The following is a 7,722-nucleotide window of genomic DNA, read 5'->3' on the forward strand; positions in this document are numbered from 1 at the left end:
GCTTCACAGGAAACTTGCACTTGAACAAGCTGTTAATTCAATGAGTCATCGTACTGCTGATCTTGTTCCAGCTCCGTGATCTGTGAAAGACAGCAACAGATAGCTCTGGCCGATGCCACTGGACTTTAGATTGGCCTTCGTTTTAGCTAGTTGCTTTGTAATGTTCTGTAATTGTGCTGGATTAAGCTCCCTTTGCATGAAAGATAATTATGTAACATGTCCTGCGTTGCGATATCCACCCTAGTCATATTTCAAAAGACAGTCTGCATTAGACTACGGAGGTGACAAAGGTGGAATATACCACCGACCTCACCAATCGCAGCAGTGCATAATTAGAATGTAACTTTGGAGCTTGCTTTAATTTCTGTGTAATAGCAGTACCATAAGTGGATTCAAAAAGGATATGCTAAGTGTTGCAGCAAAAATATAAATAAAAATACCTGGAAAAACTCAGCAGGTCTGACAGCATCTGCGGAGGGGAACACAGTTAACGTTTGGAGTCCGTATGACTTCTACAGAACTAAGTCAAAATAAAAGAGAGGTGAAATATAAGCTGGTTTAAGGGGGGGGGGGGCGGTGGGACAAGTAGAGCTGGATAGAGGGCCAGTGATAGGTAGAGATAGCCAAAATATGTCATAGACAAAAGGACAAACTCGAAACGTTAACTGTGTTCCTCTCTGCAGATGCTGCCAGACCTGCTGAGTTTTTCCAGGTATTTTTATTTTTATTTTTGTTTTGGATTTCCAGCATCCGCAGTTTTTTGCTTTTATCTTAGATTTGCAGCAGAGATTGGAGCAGTTCTACACCATATATTTTATTTCACAAGTTTTGCTCTAACCATTCAAAACCCATGTACCGTTCCCACCTGAAAAATTCCTTAGGTCTGACATTTTGTTTTTAAGCAATTGCTTTGTTTTGCTCTTAATCGACCCACCCTACCACTCTTTTCCCCCTCCTCCCACTAAGTCAAATCTTTGATTATTATATTTCTAGCATTGGCCATTGAATAGCACAGCATTTAAGGAGGCCATTTGGCCCATCAAGCCTGTTCCAGCTCTTTGGAAGAGAATGCAAATAGTTCCACTTCCCCCACTCTTTCTCCATATCCCTGCATTTTTTTCTCCTAAGTATTTATCCAATGCCATCTCATAGGAAATGCTGATAACCTTTTAAGCACAAACTTTGGATGATTAGAGCTAAACAGTTTGCTTTATACGCCAAATAATCTATTAAAGTAACTTCAGAACGAATTAGAGGACTCCCATCTGAAATATTAGCGCACGTTTTTAGATGCTGACTGACTGACTGTTTTTAGGATTTTCTATTTTTATTTAGAGGCTTGAAACATCTAATTCCCTGCTTACAGGAAGGATTGAATTCCATATACTTTAGATGCCCAGGCTATACACTACCCTACAGGCCATCTTCAACCTTGTTCTCGTAATGGCCACAGCAGCCTTGTTAGATCAAGACAGAATTCAATCAAGGTTAGCACATTAAACAAACTTTAAAAATAAAAGCTTGGTCAATTTATCTACACTCTTCTGGAGGGGGTATGAAAATGGTGAAACTAGTATTTAATAAGCTCAAAACTTAGGAGTTTGTTTGAGCTGCTTTCCCCGTCACCTTTAGGATGATAGATTGTACCTGCTCTGATGAACTACCGTGGAGTTTCCAAGGCGTTGTAATCATTCCAAAGAAGCCACCAGTCACAGGAAAAGTGTCAGTATATTGTAAACAAGCTGGAGGAGTTTCTAATGTTCATTAAGCTGACATCAATCCTGTATAAAAATAATTGAATCAGTTATCAGTAAACCTGAAGATAATAACTTCCTGAACAATGCTCAACATAGATTTAGGAAGATTCTGATGATCGTTCATTTAGAGGGGTATGGTGGAGCACTGGAAATATCACTGGACTTGTAATCCAGAGGCCCAGGCTAATATTCCAGGGACAAGTGTTCAAATCCCACCACGGCAGCTGGTGGAATTTAACTTCAATTAATAATCTGGAATTGAAAAGCTAGTCTCAGTAATGGTAACTATGAAACCATTGTCAATAGTCGTAAAAACCCAGCTGGTTCACTAATGTCCTTTAGGGAAGGAAATCTGTCATCCTTGCCTGGCCAACATGTGACTCCAGATCCATAGCAATGTGGATGACCCTTAGCTGTCCTCTGAAACCATGTGGCAGGCCACTCAGTTCAAGGGCAGTTGAGGAGGGCAACAAATGTTGGCCTTGCCAGCAACACCCACATCCCATGAAAGAATACATTTTTTAAAATTCTGATTGACTTACTTGAGGAAGTGACATCCTTGAATTTCCAGTCTTTCCTGTTGTTCACAGAGATCATCATTAATGTGCTTTTATGAAATAATGATATAGCAAATGTGCTTTAGAGGAATGTTCATTTGTCTTAAAGTAATTCTTCACCAGTCCCTGGATGGTTTGCTGGGTACGTGAACCCCAAGAGATGGCACCGTGTCATTACAATGCAGAGGAACCCCAAGTCTGGCCCGAGGTTTATGCCAAGTCAGCTGCCCAATCAGCAATAGTGCCCCTGGACTGAAACAGGGAAAATCCAGCCAGATTTCTCTCATCCATAATCCAGAGCGCATCACGGTTTGAAGTACAAAAGGAGGGTCATTCACCCCATCATGTCTGTGCTGGCTCTTGCTAGAAGGTGACTGAAGAGATGGCCAAACTACAAATACTTGTAGTTTGTAGCTAGTGTGATGCATCAGACTTTCTCTTGTCTGTCTACTGCTTTGAGATTAATTGTTTGGCATGTGCTGCTCGTGCATTTAACATCCAGCTCTGCTTTTCAATACACAAAACTGAAAACCACTTCTCAATATAACCGAGTGTATTTGGCTTTCAGCTGGAAGCAATGCTTTGCTTTCTCCAATATATTATTTTTTAACATAAATGAAAATAAATTATGTTGGTGCTCTTGAATGGAACATTCAATGCCAGTATGAAGCACTCCATAGGTACAGTACACATTAATTCCAGGTAAAAGTTCCCTTTACTTCAACTCCGCTTCAGAAGAGCATTCCTAACATACACCATCGTTCTATTTCCCTTCCCTACGTATCTTCTAGTTTCTCAGACTGAGACTGACAATTTAGTACTAATTCCTAATGCTGTTAACTTTAGGGTGTGGATTCCTGAAGCCCATTATTGGAATTGATTGAGATTTCCCAAAGCCAATTCCAATAAGTCTCTCAGAAGTTGGCAGAAAATGTTGACTTTCATCCACAGTCTAGGGCTGAAATCCAGGGTCACAAAGTATATTTTGTTCCAGTTAAATGGTTTTGCTCTGTCTCCTGAAAACCCCTCAATATCCAGTGCAGTTCCACTGCACAAGAAATGGGGACAGCCTGATCCTAGAGGCTCCACTACTATTCTCTTGTAGGGCAACATTATGTATTTGCTCTGCACCTTCCATTAATAGCAGGGCTAAGACCAGAAACTCACTGGTAGTGGTATTTTGAAGCACCAAATGAATTGGTCATAATTTTGCTTTGCAAATGTCTTCTTAATTGGCTGAGATTTAAGGCTCCTGGTCCAAATCAAGTTTCAATACTTGCACTGTCATTTTCTGATGAGTAAAACCAACTGAGGTACCTAATTAAAGATCTGACTGTCATTTTTCCTTAGCGTTAAACAAGCTGTGCCCTATCTTTGCCTCTTGACAGGAAATGACTACTGGTAATACAGTATTGTTGGGAGATAGAGATAGTTTAAGTAAGTTAAATTAGTATTTGTGGGAGTTAATAATGAGTTTTAGCTTTAATGTTTAAGTTTGATTTGTATTTCTGTATCTGTGGTTTAAAAGTTGAGTTTTCGTTTCACTTTAAAAAGTGCCTGCATTTCTAATGAGAGTTTATGACTGTAAGAGAAGTTAGTAGAAACCTGGGCTGTTGGGTCCAGAGAGGCAAGTCCTTCCCACAGACACACACAGGAAACGAGAAACAGTAGTTTTTGAGTTCAGTTTTGAAGACAGCTGCCAGGCAAAAGCAGCTTAGAAGGGGCAGATAGCCAGCCCCAAGCTAAAGTAGCTGCTAGGGAGAGACTGGAGCAAAGGGGACAGATAGCCAGTCTGAAGCTAAAGGAGAAAGTCCCCAAGAATCCAGGGGACTGGAACAGGTGAAAGTACCAAGCAGACCTTCTAATCAAAGGAAGGACAGGACGCTAGAAAAGATCCTGTTAAGTGAAGTTAAGAGTGAGGGGCGGAGAAAGGCTCCAAGCTGTAGGAAGCAGATTCAAAATGATCTAAAGGCTTGTGAGAAGTCAGAAGGTCCAAAGAGACAACTGAAGGTCTGTAACTCTTTGCTATGGGCATGGGAAGCAGTGGTGTACTGTTGACAGCTGAGTCATTGAGAGAGTGTGCGTGGAAGAAAGCTTGAATGCATGTGGTGACCCAGGGGAGAGGAACATCGGAAGGAGAGTTCGAAACCCTGGAGGTGAGTCCTTGCGGAAGGCATCTGAGAGAAAGCATCGGTTTGGGAGAAGATTCCAAGGCATATTCTTTGGAAACCCCCATGTGAAAGGCGGAGTTCAGTGAGGCTGGTTCAGTGAGGCTCACGGTGTAACAAGTGCCTGGGGGAAGTTAAGGAGAGATCCATAGCATCTCTCTGGGGTGGTATCTGTCACTTGGTTTCAGAGTGTGATGTGCATGACCATAGGTCGCCAGTTGGTTTACACAGACTGTACTTGCTGTGAACATTAGAGTATAAGATAGCTTTTGTAACTTGTGTTATCCTTACAAATCTGTATGTACCTGTAAAGATACAGTTCTGGGTGAAGGAGTATTATAATATAGTTCATCTTTTCTTGTTTAAGAAATGTTTTATGCTTTTGTTAAAAGTTCATTAGCTGATTCTGGTGACTCCATTCAGTAGCTCCTCTCCATGTATCAAAGCAAACAAATAAAAGTTAGGATCTATCAAGCTGGGTTTCACCCCTGGATCAGACTTGTCCAGTGGTAACCTTAGCTGGGGACTAACAGCATTCAATATGAATAGATACAGCAAGTTACCAAAAAGGGACAGTGGGGCTGCGAGCTGGCACACAGAGGGAGGGTATCGATCCACATTCGCTGTTCCCTATATGTTGGTAACCCGTTTCAGCACACTCTGAAATGAGCTCTAGATGGGAACTGAGAGTGAGTGGAAAAAAACCAGAAGAGCTGCTTCCAATTCACTTGCTAGAAGATGGCTCCACAGCATCAGAAGTCTGAAGCCCCAATGATTTTGAGACCCCGCTCTGATAAGGTACTGCATATTACACTCATGATTAAAGTCAGAGTTTGCAGGATCAGAGACTGAGTAGCAGAATCAATTTCAAGCTGGCTACAGAATAGAAAGGACAGAGCAGGGGTTAAAGGTGGTTACTCAGATTGGTGGAAGTTGGGAAATGGTGTTTCACAGGGTTCGGGTGCTGGGACCAAACTTAAACAATTTGGGTAAAAGCAAAAAAACTGCGGGTGCTGGAAATCCAAAATAAAAACAAAAATACCTGGAAAAACTCAGCAGGTCTGGCAGCATATATTTCACCTCTCTTCTATTTTTACTTAGTTCTGTTGAAGGGTTATTCGGACTCGAAACGTTAACTGTGTTCCTCTCCGCAGATGCTGCCAGACCTGCTGAGTTTTTCCAGGTATTGTTGTTTTTGTTTTATAAACAATTTGGGCTTGGGAATGGAAAGTACAATTTTGAAATTTTCAGATGGCAGCATATTGTGTGGTATAATTTACATTGAGGAAGACTGTGGCAATATACAGGATTTGGGAGTGTGAGACTAAGCATAATTGCTCTTTCAAAGAGCCAGCATAAGCACCACAGACTGAATGGCCGCCTCCTGTGCTTTAGGTTTCTATGTTTCTATGATTTTAAGAATTTAATAAATTGTAGAATGGGTGTATAAATAGTGAACTAATTTCAATTTAGATGGGTGAGGTAGTACATTTTGATAGGAGGATCCACATACTGCTTGGAGTTTAAATGTGGTAGAGAAGGAAAAGCGTATGGATTAAAATTTAATGCAAGGTAATAATACTACAGAAAATGCAAACAAAAGACGGGGGTTCATTTCTAGTGGAATATAATTAAAAAGCAGAGAAGTTATGTTAAACTAGTATAGAACCTTGGTTCGGATACAGACTACTGTGCACAAGTCTGTTCTCCATATTACAAAAATGACATAGAAACGCAGAAGGTGCAAATAAGATTTACAAATTTCCATTCTCTCAGGTCCAACCCTGACATTGTCATCAAACCCGCTGACAAGGGTGGTGCTGTTGTTGTCTGGCGCACTGACCTCTACCTCGCGGAGGCTGAGCGTCAACTCGCAGACACTTCCTCGTACCTCTCCCTGGACCATGACCCCACCATTGAACATCAAGCCATTGTTTCCAGGACTGTCACTGACCTCATCTCCTCTGGGGATCTTCCTCCCACAGCTTCCAACCTGATAGTCGCCCAATCTCGGATGGCCCGCTTCTATCTCCTACCCAAAATCCACAAACAGAACTGCCCCGGTAGACCGATCGTCTCAGCTTGCTCCTGCCCCACAGAACTCATTTCTCGTTATCTTGACTCCCTTCTCTCTCCCCTTGTCCAGTCCCTTCCCACCTACATCCGTGATTCCTCTGACACCTTACGTCACATCAACAATTTCCAGTTCCCTGGCCCCAACCACTTCCTCTTCACCATGGACGTCCAATCCCTCTACACCTCCATCCCCCACCAGGATGGTCTGAGGGCCCTTAGCTTCTTCCTTGAACAGAGGCCGGAACAATCCCCATCCACCACTACTCTCCTCCGTCTGGCTGAACTTGTTCTCACACTGAACAATTTCTCCTTCAACTCCTCTCACTTCCTCCAAATAAAAGGTGTGGCTATGGGTACCCGCATGGGCCCCAGCTATGCCTGTCTCTTTATGGGGTATGTGGAACATTCCTTGTTCCAGTCCTACTCTGGCCCCCTTCCACAACTCTTTCTCCGGTACATCGATGATTACTTCGGTGCTGCTTCACGCTCTCATCGGGACTTGGAAAAATTTATTAATTTTGCTTCCAATCTCCACCCCTCCATCATTTTCACGTGGTCCATCTCTGACACTTCCCTTCCCTTCCTTGACCTCTCTGTCTCAATCTCTGGTAATAGACTGTCCACCAATATCCATTACAAACCCACCGACTCCCACAGTTACCTCGACTACAGCTCCTCACACCCCGCTTCCTGTAAGTACTCCATCCCATTCTCTCAGTTCCTTCTCCTCCGTCGCATCTGTTCCGATGATGCTACCTTCAAAAACAGTTCCTCTGACATGTCCTCCTTCTTCCTTAACCGAGGTTTTCCACCCATGGTCATTGACAGGGCCCTCAACCGTGTCCGGCCCATCTCCCGCGCATCTGCCCTCACACCTTCTCCTCCCTCCCAGAAACATGATAGGGTCCCCCTTGTCCTCACTTATCACCCCACCAGCCTCCACATTCAAAGGATCATCCTCCACCATTTCCACCAACTCCAGCGTGATGCCACCACCAAACACATCTTCCCTTCACCCCCCCTGTCAGCATTCCGTAGGGATCGCTCCCTCCGGGACACCCTGGTCCACTCCTCCATCACCCCCTACTCCTCAACCCCCTCCTATGGCACCACTCCATGCCCACGCAAAAGATGCAACACCTGCCCCTTCACTTCCTCTCTCCT

This window comes from Carcharodon carcharias, chromosome 13 (genome assembly GCF_017639515.1).
Source record: "Carcharodon carcharias isolate sCarCar2 chromosome 13, sCarCar2.pri, whole genome shotgun sequence".
In the NCBI taxonomy this organism is placed as follows: Eukaryota; Metazoa; Chordata; class Chondrichthyes; order Lamniformes; family Lamnidae; genus Carcharodon; species Carcharodon carcharias.